The sequence below is a fragment of the Octodon degus genome, unplaced genomic scaffold (genome assembly GCF_000260255.1).
Source record: "Octodon degus isolate 3935 unplaced genomic scaffold, OctDeg1.0 scaffold00193, whole genome shotgun sequence".
Classification (NCBI taxonomy): Eukaryota; Metazoa; Chordata; class Mammalia; order Rodentia; family Octodontidae; genus Octodon; species Octodon degus.
This window is the reverse complement of record NW_004524769.1, coordinates 1,315,688-1,332,344: the sequence shown is the minus strand read 5'-3', so window position 1 is coordinate 1,332,344 and position 16,657 is coordinate 1,315,688. Positions and strand designations below refer to the sequence as shown.

The 16,657-nt window shown below is 39.3% G+C and overlaps 1 pseudogene; it reads right to left on the bottom strand.

Annotated features, from left to right (window-relative positions):
• Positions 1–547: 547 nt before the first annotated feature.
• LOC111813494 lies at positions 548–6,675 on the bottom strand (annotated as a pseudogene).
• Positions 6,676–16,657: the final 9,982 nt, after the last annotated feature.

Genomic DNA, 16,657 nt, shown 5'->3' with positions numbered 1-16,657 from the left:
TCTGAAAATCTGTAATGCATGTATTGTTGTATGCTACCCTGTTTCTGTCTTTGCTTTTGTTTTACTTGCTCTTGTTTTGCTCTCCAAAATAAAAGAAAATTATAAAAAATAGCTAAAAGTAAAAAAATTATCCATAGCCCCACAGCTGACTTCTACCTCTAGCAAGAGTAGAGGGAGAAAACAGAGGGATGATATCTTTTTCGTACAGGAAATAACTGAGTTTGTGGAATTGTGTGCTCAGAAGAAATAATTTTAAGATTGAGCATAAAAATGCATTTTAGAGTCAATAAGTATCAGAAAAATCATAATTAATAAATGACAATAAAAGAATGCTTATAAAATATTCTTAAGAAATAAAAAGATAGTAGAAGAATATGTAGATACAAGAAGTTGCCTGAAAACAAGCACATAATAAACTTCTGAGAAAATCTAAATAAAAATTAGCTACATGTTTATTTAGAATTTATCACTAAAACATTTGTGTACTAAATATTTCTTTTTTCTAAATATATTAGTTATTTAATTAGGTTCTTAGTAAGTAAGAAATTTAGAACACTAATTTATGAAGATAAATTCCATTTATCAGAGCAAAAACAGATCACAGGTAGCCCTGGACCTAAAGAATAGCCTTGATTTTTGCTAAAATCTGTGAGTTCACTGTTTTCTGATCCACCTTGCACTGATCTGAAATCTGGTATCTCTCTTTCTCAGTGTCAAAGATCTCACTTTCCTGGTGTCTGAGTTTCCATAGCTTCTTTTTTTTGAAGTAAGCATCAGTGAGGTGTTTGGAGATTTTCACTTTGCTGATATCCATTTTTTGGAGGTGGCAATGACAAATTTCTTGTGTGTTATTCATAGAGTAACACAATTAAGGCTAAGAGGCCGAGTCACAAGTAGCAAGCCACTAACCAACTGTGTCAGGAAGACCACCCTCCTACCTCTGTGATGCCCAGTGAGGATGATCAAGATGGTACCAGCAGTGAGGCTAGCTCGAAGTTTCCTCACATACCAACTGAAGGGTTTCTTGTCATGGCTCAAGAGCTTTCAGGGCACTTCTTCAGTAGGGTAGTATCTAGGAATTTTTTGAAGCTTAGACACTTGGGTACATCCATTTTTGTCCCCACCAGCTAGTTTTGGGAAAACCTAGTTCTCTTTCCATCTTTTAAGATGGCAGGTGAAAAACCAAAAAGGCAGACACTAAAAAGAAGAAACCCAAAGCTGAATGTTTCTAAAATATTGTAAAACTTGCCTCTCAATGAGAAACAAAGGAATAAGTTGAGGTCTTCAAAATCCATTTGTTGTCAAGGAGACGGTTAATTGTGTTTATTTTCAGGTAATTAAATATGTGCATGATTTTGCTAGGATCAACACTTTACATGTGCAGATTAAGCTCTGCATTAATTGTAAGCCACTAGGTAGAGTGGGATAAAAGAGTAAAAGAACATAATCTAGTCAACTGAATGTGAAGAAGGAAAATACACATATCACAAAGGATTTGATAGAAGAGTAAATCCAAATATTTTCAGATTAAAACAACGAAAATGCTGCACTTATTTAATTGAAAGAGACAAGCACAGTAATTTTGGATTTGAAAAATCACACTATTTAAAAGTCACAGCTAAGGTAAAGGCTGAAAATAATGGACTAAGAAGAGAATTCCAACAGTCACTTCCAAAGTGAAACCTGGATGTGCTTTTCAGATCTAGGCAGAAAGACCGATAGTATGACCCACTTACAAAGGTAAAGACATTCACGACATAATAACAAACTTGTTCCGTAGGAATATGCACATTTAAAACTTAAATATATTATCATAGCTTCAAAATATATATGCACAAAGGCCGGGGATATAGCTCAGCAACATAAGCACTCTTTGGCAAGTGCCAGGTACCAAGTTCGGTCCCTGAAATAAAGATGAATTTCCAAACCTATCTCAGTCGAGGAAAATACTTAAAACATTCATCTCAGGGACTGAGAGACAAAAAGGGCAGTGGGTCCTCAGGAGGACACAAACTTCATAGCTCAGCTGAGATATGTCTAATTGCTGTATGCAAAACACTGCTTCCAACACGGAGTGTGAGACTTATTTACAAGAATAAAGCATCATTTATGAAAATTGGGCCTGATTTAGACAAAATGCATCCCATTCATTTGTTATATTGTCTCAGCACCAGAGTATAATCTTATTCTCCAGCCTCCAGAAAGAAAAATTAGGAACCAATAATGGATAGAAAATTAAGACTGTCATGCATTTGTAATTTTTGAAGATAAGTCCATCCTAAGTAATATTATGGTCAAAGGCAGAAAATGTGCATCATTAGCCCCAATTTAGGAATAATGTCTGCCTTGTGTTCTTCCGGAAGGGTCAAAGCACAGTTCAAGTATGTTGCTGATATTCCTCTGGTTAGCAGGTATGGAGACACACACTTTTCTCCTTTAATTTATTCTTGTGTGTGTGAAAGATTAGATATGTGCTCTTTCATATGTCAGATATAGTTACAAAAGAAAAATATAAACACATGAGGAAGTGTTAACACTGTTTGCAGTGATACCTGTGTCACAGAGTGTACCCTCAGGCCTGAAGAGCTGATTAGCCCACAGGAATTGGGGTGGTGGGTACTATTTCTTAGAACATTTTTTGGTGTAAGCAAGCCTATGCACTTAAAAATTTAATTAAAAATGTATTACTTTTATAATCAAAATTGTGACACCCCTCCAAGACCTATGCTGTGATGGTGCTGCAAAGTAATATGATATTTAATGTGTCCTGCTTTTAAATTTTAGATGGTGCATCTTATCCTGTGTTTTGTATCTGTGAAGAAATATATTCTGAAGACTTAACAGGGTGGACATGCAGCTAAGCCTCATTTTCAAGGTTGTACACTATTCAATTTTATGATTCCACCACAAAGATTAAATAGCCTGCCTGTTTTTCTCTACTTTCACCACCCTCAGTGAAACTGCCACATCTAGTCATCCTGAAATGCTTCTAACTCCATTAAATCTCTGTGTTCACAAATGTTTCTCTTCTCATCTTTTTTTTTTTTTTTTTTTTTTGTTCAGGTCACTCCGCAGCAGATTCAACTTCTAGTGGTCATCCTGTTTTCAGCCTCCCTAGACCTGGGATTACAGGCACTCACCACCACTCCCAACTTGATTGCCTGCTTAGCATGCCCAGGCTGGGGCTGGCCTGGCAGGTGGTGCCAGGGATCGAAACAGGACCCTGTGCTTGCCTAAGCAGCTGCTTGGTGAGCTGAGCTATCTCCCAGCCCTCTCCTTCCATCTTAAGTCCTCTGGCTTCTCTTACTTCCTGCAGGGAGGCTTTCTAATTTCTCAGTCTACATCACTGTGTGGTGGGCAACCTTACCTGTTTAGATTGCTTATCACTGATATTGTATAATTCAACAAACACACGTGATGCTGTCTGACATTTATCTAAACTCTCACCAGACTAAGACTTCAAGAGGTCGAAACTTTTTCTACCCTTTACCTTAAGTTTCAGGAATATAAAACAATTCTTTACTCAAAGTAGGAACTCAATAAACCCTGTTAGGTTTTTGATTTATAAAAATTATCTGCCTTTTAAAATGCTCATAAGTCAATAGCCTTGTGAGGCTATTTTTTTGCATCATAGTTTTTATCCTTTTAAGTTTCACCGCATGCACAGGCCTTCTGTGAGGGCATCTAGCTGTGCTCCTTCCTCATTGTTTCATACATGGTCTCATGCTTTATGCCTTCTGTTCTGTATCACTTTTTGCTTGATGTTATGTTTCAATATTATTGTGTTTGAGTAATCAATTTGAGTTTGATGAATGAATCATGGTTTTATGCATAGTCGTCATAAAAGATGCTTACAGGAGATGAACATTCATTCACTGATTTATTTATTCATTCATCAAAAGGTATTGAAGGGCTGGGAAGATGGCTCAGTGGAATAAATGCTTCCTTGGCAAGCAGAAGGGCCTTAGTTCAATCTCTGATTCTGAAAAAAAGAAAAAGGTATTGAGCTTTTACAGTCCTTGGTTTGGAATAACTTCATATAAGCAATAGTAAAAACTCAGGAGAAATGGAAATGGTCAAACTCTGGTATGACCCAAATCATTAAAAATGAATCAAAGGAAAGTAGGAAATCTAAACCATTAAATAAATACAATGAAAAATGTTTTAAATAAGAAAAATATGGTTAAGTTCCTCCAAATATTTCAGAAACAGTGTATTTTAATAAATACTTCAAGCATGTAGGAAACTGTTGTAAACTTTATAGGATATGTAACATTCTGGATTATAGAGATAGCTCAGCCATCTAAGTGCCTGCCTGGCAAGCGCAAGGACCTGGGTGTGATACCTGGAACCACATGCCAAGCCTCCGTGCTGGTCACTGGAACCTGGCATGGTGGCACATACTTACTATCCCAACAATGGGGAGGCTGAGACAGGAGGATCACTACAAGTTGGAACTGCATAGCAATATCCTGTAGCAAATAAATGCGTGAGTAAAAGAATAAAAAAAGGTTACATTCACCAATTCACTTTAACATTCACCAATTAAAACAAACTTTTTAAAGCACTTCAAATTGCATATACAGATAACTTAAATCCCAGAGAGAAGTCATAGTATTCACTAAATTCTTAAATTAATCTTTAATGGCGTGACTATTTTATAAACTTATTTCACCAGAAAAGTTAAAATGTTATAAAGAACAGAATTTTAACTTTAACCTATTGGAATATGTCTCACTAACTCAAAATGTTCTCTCCACCATCTGGTTGAGCATTATACTAATAAGTAAACTTGAACATGAATAGCAATAGAATAAAATTAGTATTATTATAATCAATTAGTCTACAAAATGCTGCAGTCTACCGGCAGTTATATAACAGACTGCAAAGAGTAAGGTTACTGGTTCTTTTGTCACTCAAGAACTTTAGATTAAAGCACCTGCAAGCAGGCACATGGCTCAGGATTTGATCCCCTGGCCTGCTGTGCCAGTCCTGCCCCCAGAGCGTGCTGAGATGGCAATTGAACCTGGACGTGGTGACGCACTCCTGTAATCCCAGCTCTCTCTCTCTCTCTCTCTCTCTCTCTCTCTCTCTCTCTCTCTCTCTCTCTAAACAATTTATTTAACTGAAATAGACTTACATTTGTTTCTGAAGTGACTTCCATTTATTTTGATACATTTTTCCCCGTGATGATTTACAGGATCTTCAAGCCAATATAAACAGTTTATAAATATTTGAATATTTGGGTGTACACCTGCACCATACCTCAGCAATCTCATTCAGCAAGAAAATCACTGAAGAGTAAAGACTAGACACAGTTACTAGGTACAGTGAAAATCTGCTGCAAATATTTCTGAGGTAAGAAGGCCCCACATACCTGTTCAACTAAGAAAACAACCCTTACAACACAGCATGATTTTATTTTTACACAGAATCTAGAACACTTAAGCTGCCAATTAGGTACTGGATGGCAGAGCAACATCCCCAGTTTTTGCCATGAATTCACAGGGAACAGTTCCAACAGCTCAGGTTCTTTTGCATTGGGCCTTTCTCTTTGGCTTCCTTCTTTTTCTGATCATTTTCCTTCACATGTTTCAGGAAGCTATCACGACTTTCTGCGTGCTTAATATGCTCAAGGTGCACATTAATCCTCTTGGCAAGTATCTTGCCCTTAAGTTGCTTGTTTACAACAATGCCAACAGCATGCTGGGTAACGTTGTAGACTCTTCCCATTTTCCAATGGTAACATGTGGGGGCCTGCCCATCAGCTCAGTTGTTTAAGTGCCTGCTTAAATGAAGGCAGTCAGACTCAGGATACTGTGATTTGATCCCCAGGTCCTCCTCCCTTACCAGACCCACCCTTAAGGCATCCTCAGCCAGCCAAAATAAATAAATAAATAATGATGATGATCCCAGCTCTTGGGAGGCTGTAAACAGGTGGATCGCTACGAGTCTGAGTCTGTTCTAGGAGTGAGACCCTGAACACCCTGTAGACCCCTCCCTAAAGAAAAAAATAAAAAGAACTTTATCTTATGCACACAAACCACCCAGTAAAATATGGCAAACTGCTACAGAGAATGTCTCAGATAGCAAGGGCTGGAGAGCCACCAGGGCCAGCCGGGTGGAGCTGATTCTGCCTGATGGCAGAGGTAGGCAGTTGGTAGGGGGCAGGTCCACCTGGGCAGTGTGGAAACTGGATTAAAATGCCAGCCTCGCCACCCCAGGATGCTGCTGTTCATGATGCTCATTTCTCTCTTTTCCTCCTATTTTATTGTGTTAAAGACATTGAAGTAAACTCTCCCCTCTTTAGTACAATACAATCTCTGCTTTTATAATATTGTCAACAAGAGGCTAAAATTTCATGATTTCTATAACTTACTCATTGTGCATAATTAAAATTTATATTAGGTGGACACCAACATTTTATCTCCTCCCTTGACCAGAACCTGGAAACGACTACTTCTATGACTTTGCCCTTTTAGATGTGGCCTGTAAGTGGAAACAAGCGGGATTTTTCCTTCCGAGACAGGTCTGCTGCACTTGGCGCAATGTCCTCAAGATTCACACATGTGGTGACGGGTAGCAGAATGTCCTACGTAAGGGCGAGCAGTGCTCGGGTGCGTGTGCTTGCCTTGCTTCCATTTCCTGCTCACCGTCTTGGCTGTTGTGAGCCATGACTGCGGTGGACGTGGGCATGTGGACTCCTTCCTAAGTTGGGAGTCAGCCGTCTGACCTGAGTACTCAGAAACAGGACTGCAGGAGGATGCAGAGCTCTACTCTTCACTTGTTCGAAGAAGCTCGACATTGTTGGAAATGTGAATAGACACAGCTGCGGCCCAATCTGTACTTCTGTCAGCAGTGTACACGTGTCCCAAGCTTTGCACACCCTTGCCCACAGTTTTTGTTTTTCTTTTCATTAATGATGCTCATCCTAACAGGTAGGAAGTGGTAGCTCATTGTGCTTTTGATTTGCGTTTTCACGGTACTCAGTGACATTGTACTTCTTTTGTGCATCTGTTGGCCACTTGTTTAATGTGTGCAGAGAAATCTCCAAAGTTCTTCGTTTTTAACTGGTTTTTCATACTGAGCTGCAGGAGCTCCTTTCAGATTTATGTCATAAACACTTCTCCTGCTCCATGGGCTGTCACCTCACTGTTCACGGTCTCTTTTGCTGAGCAAAGCCCCTTTGTTTGGTGCAGTGTCCCCATCTATTTTTACTTCGTTGCCTGTAACTTTGGTGTCATAGCCAAGACCTATTGCCAAGATTGATGGCATGCAGAATTCTGCTTATGCTGTCTTGTGAAGTTCTACAGCTCCAGGCATGATTTCTCTTAGTCCATTTCTGCCACTGTAGCAAAAATGCTTTAGACTGAGTAATTTATAAACAACAGAAGTGTGTTGCTTGCAGCTGTCGTGGATGTGAAGGCCAAGCCACCACTCCAGGAGCCTGTAAGTGTGAAAGCTCGCTGGTTACCTAATGGAAGACACCTCCACCACTTCTCCCATGACAGAAGAGGCTCCTAGCTCCTCACCGCCCCTTTCCAAGGTCACTAATTCCATTCTCCAGGCTGCCACGGTCAGACTCATGCTGCTCATTAACTGCCCCGTCTCTAAATGCTTTCACATTAATAATTAAATTTCAACATCAGAACTAGGGAGAGGTTGTTGAACTTCTCAACATAGGAATATGGCAGCCTCAGACCAAAATAGTGTTCATTTTAAAATAATTTTATTCAAAGATTTCAGCAGAGAAAGTCACTGTGAATATTATGTTACCCTTAGTGGCTTGTGTGACTCAGTTTTAAGACCTTTGAGATTCTAAGGAAAGATGAATTTCTCTAAATATATACAAGAACATATTTCAGAATAACTAAGTCCAACCAAACAGGGCTCATCTGGAGCCTTGGAAGCTTATGATTCTCTTTTCTTTTGCCAAGTATAGAAGTTTATGTATTTATTTTTTAATGATGATTTAGCATCAAAAGAAAAAGAAAGAACAGGTGATTTCCTCTTAAAATTTCAGATTCTTACTTTTTTTTAGCAGAATTGGGGATTGAACTCAGGCCCTTGCACTTGCCAGGGAAGCGATCATTCCACTGAGCCATCTCCTCAGACCCCTTACATGTTTTTATAATGTATTTGCAATAAAATATTTGGGTGTCATGTTAAGAAAATGGAAACATAAGTAATTCATTATATTGAAATGCTTATAGATCTCTTTGGACTCTTATATTTTATTTCATAAATCGAAACTTTCAAATGAATAAATATTAATATCTCCAAGGGCCCTCAGAAGGACAACCTGTGCTCTCTCTGGGTAAATGCAGACATGGGATGATAAAATTTTAAAGTTTAACTGAAAGTACGAAGTGGAAAACTGTTGCATCTCACGAGAGTGGCACGAAAGGCAATGGCCTTCTCACTGAAGGGTTTTGTTTGGGCCCCTGGTAAGTCATCAGCCCTTTGGAGATTTCACAGTGGGCATATGGTGACAGAAGGACTTGGCAAGGTGGGCTCCATGTGTCATCTGTAGACGCCAAGAGCAAAGTGCTGCTCTCATGTGGAGGAGAACTCAAACGAGAGCTAGAATTTGGATCTAAGTCTGTCATTCCTTTCCCTATGTGAGGAAAGGTGAGGAGGACATGTCTTACCCTGAAGAAATCTTTGCATTCCTGGGAAATGAGATGCAGAAAACATGGTTGCTTGATGACAAGAAAAAGAAATTCAGCAAGGAAAACATAACTGGAATCCTTATCATTACTGCCCACCAAGAAAGCTCACCTAGTGGGACAAGCAGACGCGTTCTCATACAAGCTCAAGCTAAAACCATGTCCACAGATGAATGGTGTCCAACCCAACCTGGACAGAGACAGAATGCTCTAGCGGGACCCGGGCACTCCTGAGGAGTCAGAGCCTCTTCATTTCCTTATCGTAGGACAGCACCATAGTTTGCTTGAGTGACTTGTTAGATTTGAATCTGGTGTGAGTCTCAGTAAGCAAAGAAACTGACACTTTTTTGTAATCCAATTTTTAATTTCTGCATTAAATGCACTGTTTTTCAGAGCCACAGCAAATAATATCTATAAAACTGGAGCCTCCTCTCAGATAGGATTAAGTCTAAGGGGGAATACCCCATTTCAAGGCTCTGGGGTGTGTGTGTGTGTGTGTGTGTGTGTGTGTGTGTGTGTGTGTGTGAGTGATTGTTGGAGAATTCAAAGAGGAGGCTGCTCTGCAGTATATCCTGCGATCTGCCATTCCAAAGGACTGTGCATCGGTGGATCAAGGCCCCTGTGATCTTTCTGCCCTTCACTGATCTGAAAGATCTTTGCTATCTCTGCACTTGGGTGAGGGCCTGGAAATATCCACAGCCTGTCTAAGAACTCAGCTGCCCAAAAATCTGGGTAGCTATTTTCTGTGTATTGCTTTCCTGTGCATCAGTGAGACACGGAGCCACACTGTGGTCATTAAGGTAGAGTCAACTGTGTTGGCCTGGAGTCCACCGGGGTGATGGTGAAGCACACCTATGGGTGTGTCTAGGGTGGTCAATAGTGTGTGTGTGTGTGTGTGTGTGTGTGTGTGTGCGTGCCCTTAGGGCTTTTGTCTGGGCCCTGGCACTTACTTCTCTGTCTCCATTTCCTCGCAGCTCTCCTTGGCCACCACAACGTAAGCATTTTTTTTCTCTCCGAAAGCTTCCTGCCATGACATCTTGCCATGAACCCTGTGGGCCAGGACCTGGCTCCCCTGCAATAACATGAATGAGCCACACTGATCCTCTTCTTTTAAGGAGCTGTGGGTCTGATATATTGTGTCCTGCACTGGGAAAGCTAATAAATCACATTTTGAGATTTTATGATCTATACTGGATGGAAGTCTTCTGTCAGCTATATCGTTTGAAAAATATTGTCTTATTCTTATGGTTTATCATTTTATTTTTCTTAAGTGTTTTCAAGAGCAAGTGAAAGGCCTGGCAAGCACAAGGTTCAGTGTTCAATTTGATTCTATGTACCAGGACAAAACAGTAGATGAAAGCTTTATTGGGAAAGACAGACACCAAACATGTAGACCTTTTGGTGACTTCAAAGAACAGAAATTGTTGCAAAGAGATTTGTCAAGTGTTATCATCTCATAATGTATGAGAAGATAATGCAGTTTTTGCAAAAGTATAATAAAAAAGAACAAAAGAGAAGTCTTATAATTTAAAAATAATGTTGGCTGAAAATTATTTTTTAAATGCCAGGATCAAAAATAAATCTGGGAAAGCATCCCAAATTAGCATTGAAATCAGAAGAGGGAGTAAAGGTACAACAGATGTTGTTAACTGCAAAGAATCTATTTGGAGCCATCAAGATAGCTCAGCAGACTAGGTACCTGCTGTAGCAAGCGAAGGGACTGGGGTTCAAATCCTGGTCCTCTATGCTCAGCTGTGTCCATTCCCGGGCATGCTGAGTTAGCAGGTGGCAAACACTTGTAATCCCAGCTCTGGGGAGGCTGAAAACAAGAGCATCACTACAAGTCCAAGGGTCATAAGACCCTGTACCAAATAAAAAAATGGAAAAAGGAAATTATTTAAAGGAAAAGAACTGAGATGAGGAAAAGGACAAAAGAAAGAAAGAAGGAAAGGAAAAAGGTAAGTGTGTATATACACAAGATATCTTCAATTATTGTGCTGCTGATTTCCACTGCTCTATGGAAAAGGAGCATTTGATTCTTAAGCATATTTTTCTCCTTTTTTTCTTTTACAACTGTTTTGAAAAGTTTTGCGTGTTTATATGTAGTAATCTAAATCAATAATTTGAAGACACTATTACGCAATATCATAAACATTGTTGAATTTAAAAAAAAACAGAGAGTAAAAAAGAAGAACATTAGACTATTAATACAAGAAGTACAAGATTGTACAGAAGAAATTTCAGAGATCAGGAGAAAAGAAAAAGAATATCAAATACACATCAAAATAATGCAAGAAAAATTCCAGAACTAAACAGTTAAACAAATGCAGCAGGAATGAAGACCCAGTTTAGTGGATGAAGTTGGGCTCATACCAAGAATTACTGTTGTGGAATTTAAAAATGCAAACCTGAAAGTACACTCGGAGAAGGAGCAAGAAAAACAGCAACTTTAGAATCTCCATGTCTTTGTTCATGATAGTGTTCATCTAACAGTACTATAACATGACCCTCAACACAGATTTCTGGACAGTGTTGGTTTAGGTTTGCTTGGCTGTAGCAATAGCTGATCATCCAGTGACTTTTGAATGCAAAAGTGTACTGCAATTTAACATACTTCAAGTGAAAAAGTCACTAATTTTCTCTTCAGTTTTCAATAGCCCCCTTTTGATTACAGTTCATTTCCTTTAACAGACAGTTGTTGGGAAGACACAATATTTGACAAGAAAAGCAGAAAAAAAACCAGGTATCAAATGAGGACAGCTATGGATCAAGGTCTTAGAGAGTAGTGGGAAGATTCCCAGTGTAGATTCCCTGCCTATCAAATTCACTTCGTTTTAATATTCTAGGCTGAAACCAAACAGGTCTCCTAGAAACAACTAGGTCACCACTTGGGAATCCATTCACAGTTGAACTAATGACCTCTCTGTAGCATCTGGAGAGGAAGAGACCAGAAAGGAATTCTGATAAAAAGCAGACTGGAAAGAAAAATAGGGTGAATTTGGCCCCTTGTAGCTTTGGATGCTGCATTCAAGCATGGATAGACTATTTGTAGTGAGAAAAATGGTGAACTATGGCCACTGAGAGTTATGTCATCTAGCCTGAGACTGGCTGCATTGAATAGGTACAGTATTGGATATTCGATTTTTCATGGCCATTAAGATTTGTCTTACATAATTGGGTGCTCCCATGTTTGGTGAACACATGTTTATGAGTATTACCTCTTCCTCTTGAATTTTTCCTCTAACCAGTAGATAGTGGCCTTCTTTATTTTGTTTGATCATTCTTGGGTTGAAGTTCAGACTGTCTGAGAACAAGATTGCTACCCCTGCTTTTTTCTGAGGAGCCGGTGCATGTTGTATTGTTTTCTATCCTTTGGCTTTCAGCCTATGAATTTCTTTTTGAGTTGTGTGATTCTTGTATACAGCATATTGTTGGATTTTGTTTCCTAATCCACTGTACCAGTCTATTTCTTTTAATTGGTGAATTGAATCCATTTACATTCATGGCTATATTTGAGATGTATTGACTTATGATCGACATGTTATTTACCTCTGTTGTTTACTCCCTTTTCCCTGTGTTAATTGTTTGCCGTATTTAGTGGGTTCCTTCTGTTCTCATTCATGGAGTTCTGATCATTTTGGTCCCTCTCTAGAACATCTTTCAGTAATCTGTGTAGAGTTGGCTTTGTCATCAAGAAATTCTTTAGTTGTTCTTTGTCATGGAATTATTTCACTTCTCCATTAAACTTGAAAGAGAGTTTTTCAGGGTATAGTAGTCTGGGCTGGAATTTGTTTTCATAGAGGACTTGTAGTACTCTGCTCCATGCTCTTCTTACCTTCATGGTTTGTCAAGAGAAGTCTGCTGTTATTCTGATGGATTTTCCTTTAAATGTGATCTGTTCCTTTTCTCTAGTGGCTTTCAGTATATTGTTCTTGTGCTGGATTTCTAGGATCTTGACTATTACATGTCTCAGTGTGATTTTAATTGGCTTGAAATTATTTGGAGTTCTGTATGCTTCAGTTATCTGAATGTCAGATTGTCTGCTCATATTTGGGAAGGTTTCCACTATCACTTTTGCCCATATTCTTTTTATGTCATTTGTATTGACTCCTTCTTTCTAATTGATGCCTATTCATCTCACATTATTCATCTTTGCATCATCTTGCAAGTGGTGAATTATTTTTTCCTGCAACCTAGTTGTTTTTAGGAGATCTTTTTATTACCTTTTAACTAGCTGCAACTGTGTTTTCAAGATCTGGAACTCTATCTTTACTTTCACTGAAATGATTTTGCAAGCTTGTGATAGAGATTTTCAGTTCCTCTATATCTTTTGACTCTGCTTCATGAGCTCTATTTCATTCCCGTATTGCTTATTCAAGGAATTCATTGTTTTTCTAATCTCAATTTTTTTATTGGTGTCTTCTTGAAAAGCAGTTATTAGTTCTTTTACTACAGAGATTATTTCTGATTTGATTTCCTCTATATGTTTCTGCATTTGATTCTTTAGACGGTATTAATTCAGATAGTTCTTTTTTATTTCAGAGGTTATTTCTGATTTGAGTTCTTGTATACTTTTTGTGGTTGTTTCTTTACTTCAGACACTACTGATTCAGACATTTCATCTGTGTGATTCCCAATTTTTTCTGTGCTATTGTCCTCTGCACTTGTTCTGGGTGGGCTTGGGGCCTGAGATTGCATTTTGCTCCTTTTCTTTTTCATTTTTTATAGCACTGGCCTCTGACCTTTGTTGTAGAGCTTTGGTGCAACACTCACTGGGCCTGGGCTTGGGTTGGCTCCAAAGGCATAGAAGGGTCCTGAGAATGTGGCTGAAGGTCTCACTCACACGGTGGGCCTGGGCTTGGTCCTGGGAGGTCCAGCTGGCACAGGGGAGCTTGTAAGTTCTCCCACACACTTGCCGAGCCTGGGCTTAATTTTTTTTTAATTTAAATATCGATCCATTGATTGCATTTTTTTCTATCAGTCTTTGCAGCTTGCAGAATAAAGCAAAGTCCTTTCTAATGGGTAGGGCTGAGCTCACAAGGAAAGATTTTAACCTTGTCTCCCAGCCATCTCTTTACACTGAGAAGCAAATTCTTTCATTGGTAGTGGCTGTAGCACTGTTCTAGTGCCTTCTTAGGTGTCCCACACTTTTGTGAAATATTGGACAGTTGTTTCCTAAGAGACATTGAAGCTTGCTATTCTCTGATAGGACTGAGTTTTAATTCCAATCTTTCAACATTGCCACGGGGCACAGCAAGCGACTTATTTATTCATTCAGTTCAGAACCAGTGTTCACACATACAGGTCTGATTTGTTTCACTTGTGAGTATAGCCTCAAGTTGCATCCATTTACCTATAAAATGTCAAGCTTATCCTTCTCTATGGCTAAGTAAAGAAGGATATTATATTGTTAAAAACCACACATATAAAAAAATTGTATGAGGAAACCACATTTTTTCATCCAGTCTTCAGTTGATCAGCATTTTGGAAATTTCCAAGATTCAGCTATTATATATTTGCTTCCATAAACATGGGGGTGCATATATCACAGTGGTATGATGCCTTAATTCTTCTGGGAAGATACCAGAATGGGAAGAGCTGGATTGAATGAGACCTCTAATCTTAGTTTTAGGATTTTTTTTCAAGTGTGAGAGAAAAAACAATAAAAACAATATAAAATTTCAGAACAAGGAAATAGGAAATTATCTATAATTGTTATATTGTGTATTTTATTTTTAAAGTATTTGCTGAGATTATAAGGTATTGGAATATAAAACTGATCGAACAGTATAAGCATTAACTGTTCCTCTCAATGAACTAATAGAAATTAGTAGTGGAGGGCTGGTCAAATAGCTCAGTAGATTAAAGCACCTGCTTAGGCAGACACAGGGACCAGAGTTTCATCCCCAGCATGCCATGCCAGGCTTGCTCCTGGGGCATGCTGAGAAGGTGATTAAGACTGGGCATGGTGGTGCACTCTTGTAATCCCAGCACTTAGGAGGTTGAAAACAGGAAGAATCACTACAAGTCAGATCTTTGTAGTGAGTCCTTATAGACCCTGTACTAAATACAAAAAAAAAAAAAAAAAAAGAAGAAGAAAGACAGTAGTGCAGTTATGTTATCTATCTATCTATCTATCTATCTATCTATCTATCTATCTATCTATCTATCCCTTCCTTTTTTTTCTCTTTCCCCTGTCCCAGTTCTTCTTGATCATTGTTTTGTTTACTTTTCTCTCCTTGCTGGAACAAAATAACTGACACTCAAACTTTAGGAAGGAAAAGTTTGTTTAGCTCAAAGTCAGTGGAGGTTTCAGTTCATACACAGCTGGCTCTAAGACAGAGGAGCACATGGAAGAGGGCAGGAGCTCATTGCTGCAGAAAACAGGAAAAGCAGCAAGAGTAAAAGGGAGGAGCAGATAGCTCAGCAGACTAAAGCAGCCACTTAGGCAAAGCATAGTGGTCAGGGTTTAATCCCCAGTTTGCCTTGCCATCCTGCCCCCACACTTGGGGTGCACTGAATTGGTGATTGAGACTGGGCATGGTGACATGTGCCTGTAATCTCAGGCTTGGGAGTCTCAAAATAAGAGGATCACTATGAGTCCGATCTGTGTAGTGGGATGCTGTAGACCCTGTACTAAATACAAAAACAAGGTGTGGGGAACAGTACCAGGTGAGCCTCTTTCCCTCCCTTCTATTGCATGCAGGCTCACACCCAGAGTCCCAGCACTGGCCCATGGATAAATAAAAAACTCTAGCAGCCCGCCCCATGATTGCACGGGGCTCGGGGAGGGCATCTAAACATAAACCAAAGCATTCAGGTTTTTTCCCTTTCACAATATTGTACTGACCTTAGTTGTTTAAGGAGGCTCCATACTGATTTCCACAGTGGTTGCCCCAGTCTGCACTCCCACCAACAGTGGAGAAGGGTTCTTTTTTCTCCACAGCCCCTCCAGCATTTGTTATCAGTTAATTTTTTGATAATAGCCACTCTCAGTAGCAATAATTCTGTGGTGAGATAGAATCTCAATGTTGTTTTAATTTCTCTCTCTCTCTCTCTCTCTCTCTCTCTCTCTCTCTCTCTCTCTCTCTCTCTCTCTGTCTCTCTGTCTCTCTCTCTCTCTCTCTTCAGGGCCAAGGATTGAACTCAGGCCCTTGCACTTGCCAAGCAAGTGCTTATTTTACTGAGCTATCTCCCTGGCCCCAAATTTGCATCTCTTGAATTACTGTGATGTGAATATTTTTTCATGTATTTAGTTGCCATTTGTATTTCTTCATCTAAGAGGTGCATATTCATCGCAGAGGTCCCTTTTTGGATTGGGTCCTTGAATTTGGGGAATCTGATTTTTTAAAAAATTCTTTGTGTTCTAAATATAAGTTCTTTTCCTGAAGGACAACTGGCTATGAACTTCTTCTACTCTGTGGCTTATTAACTCTACTGGTGATTACTTTTGCTGTGTAGAAGCTTCTTAATAAATTCAGATCCCATTTATTGATTCTTTGTAATATTTCCCTTGCAGTCTGGGTTTTGTTCATAAAGCCTCTGCCTACTCCTATATCTTTGAGATTTCTACCTATTTTCTCCTCCAGTATGTTTGTGTTTCTGTTGTAATATTTAGATCTTTGATCACTTTTTACTTTAGTTTAGTGTATGGTGCTAGACGTGGCTCTAGTTCTAGTCTTCAGCATGTAGAGAATCAGTTTATCCAGCACCACTTATTCAGCAGGCTGCTTTTCTTCCAGTGGACATGATTGGCTTCTTTGTCAAAGATAAGGTGGCTGAGTGTGCATGGGACTGTGTCTATATCTTCTAATCTGTTCTAAGGATCCTCAGGCCCGAGGGTCTTGTTTCTATTTTTTGTACCAGGAATGGAACTCAGGACACTGAGGTGACCAGGCAGGCACTGTGTGGCTGAGCTATGTGCCTGACATTACCACAGCAGCTTTGTGACATGATCTCAACCAAATTGGTCTTTATGACAGCCTTTT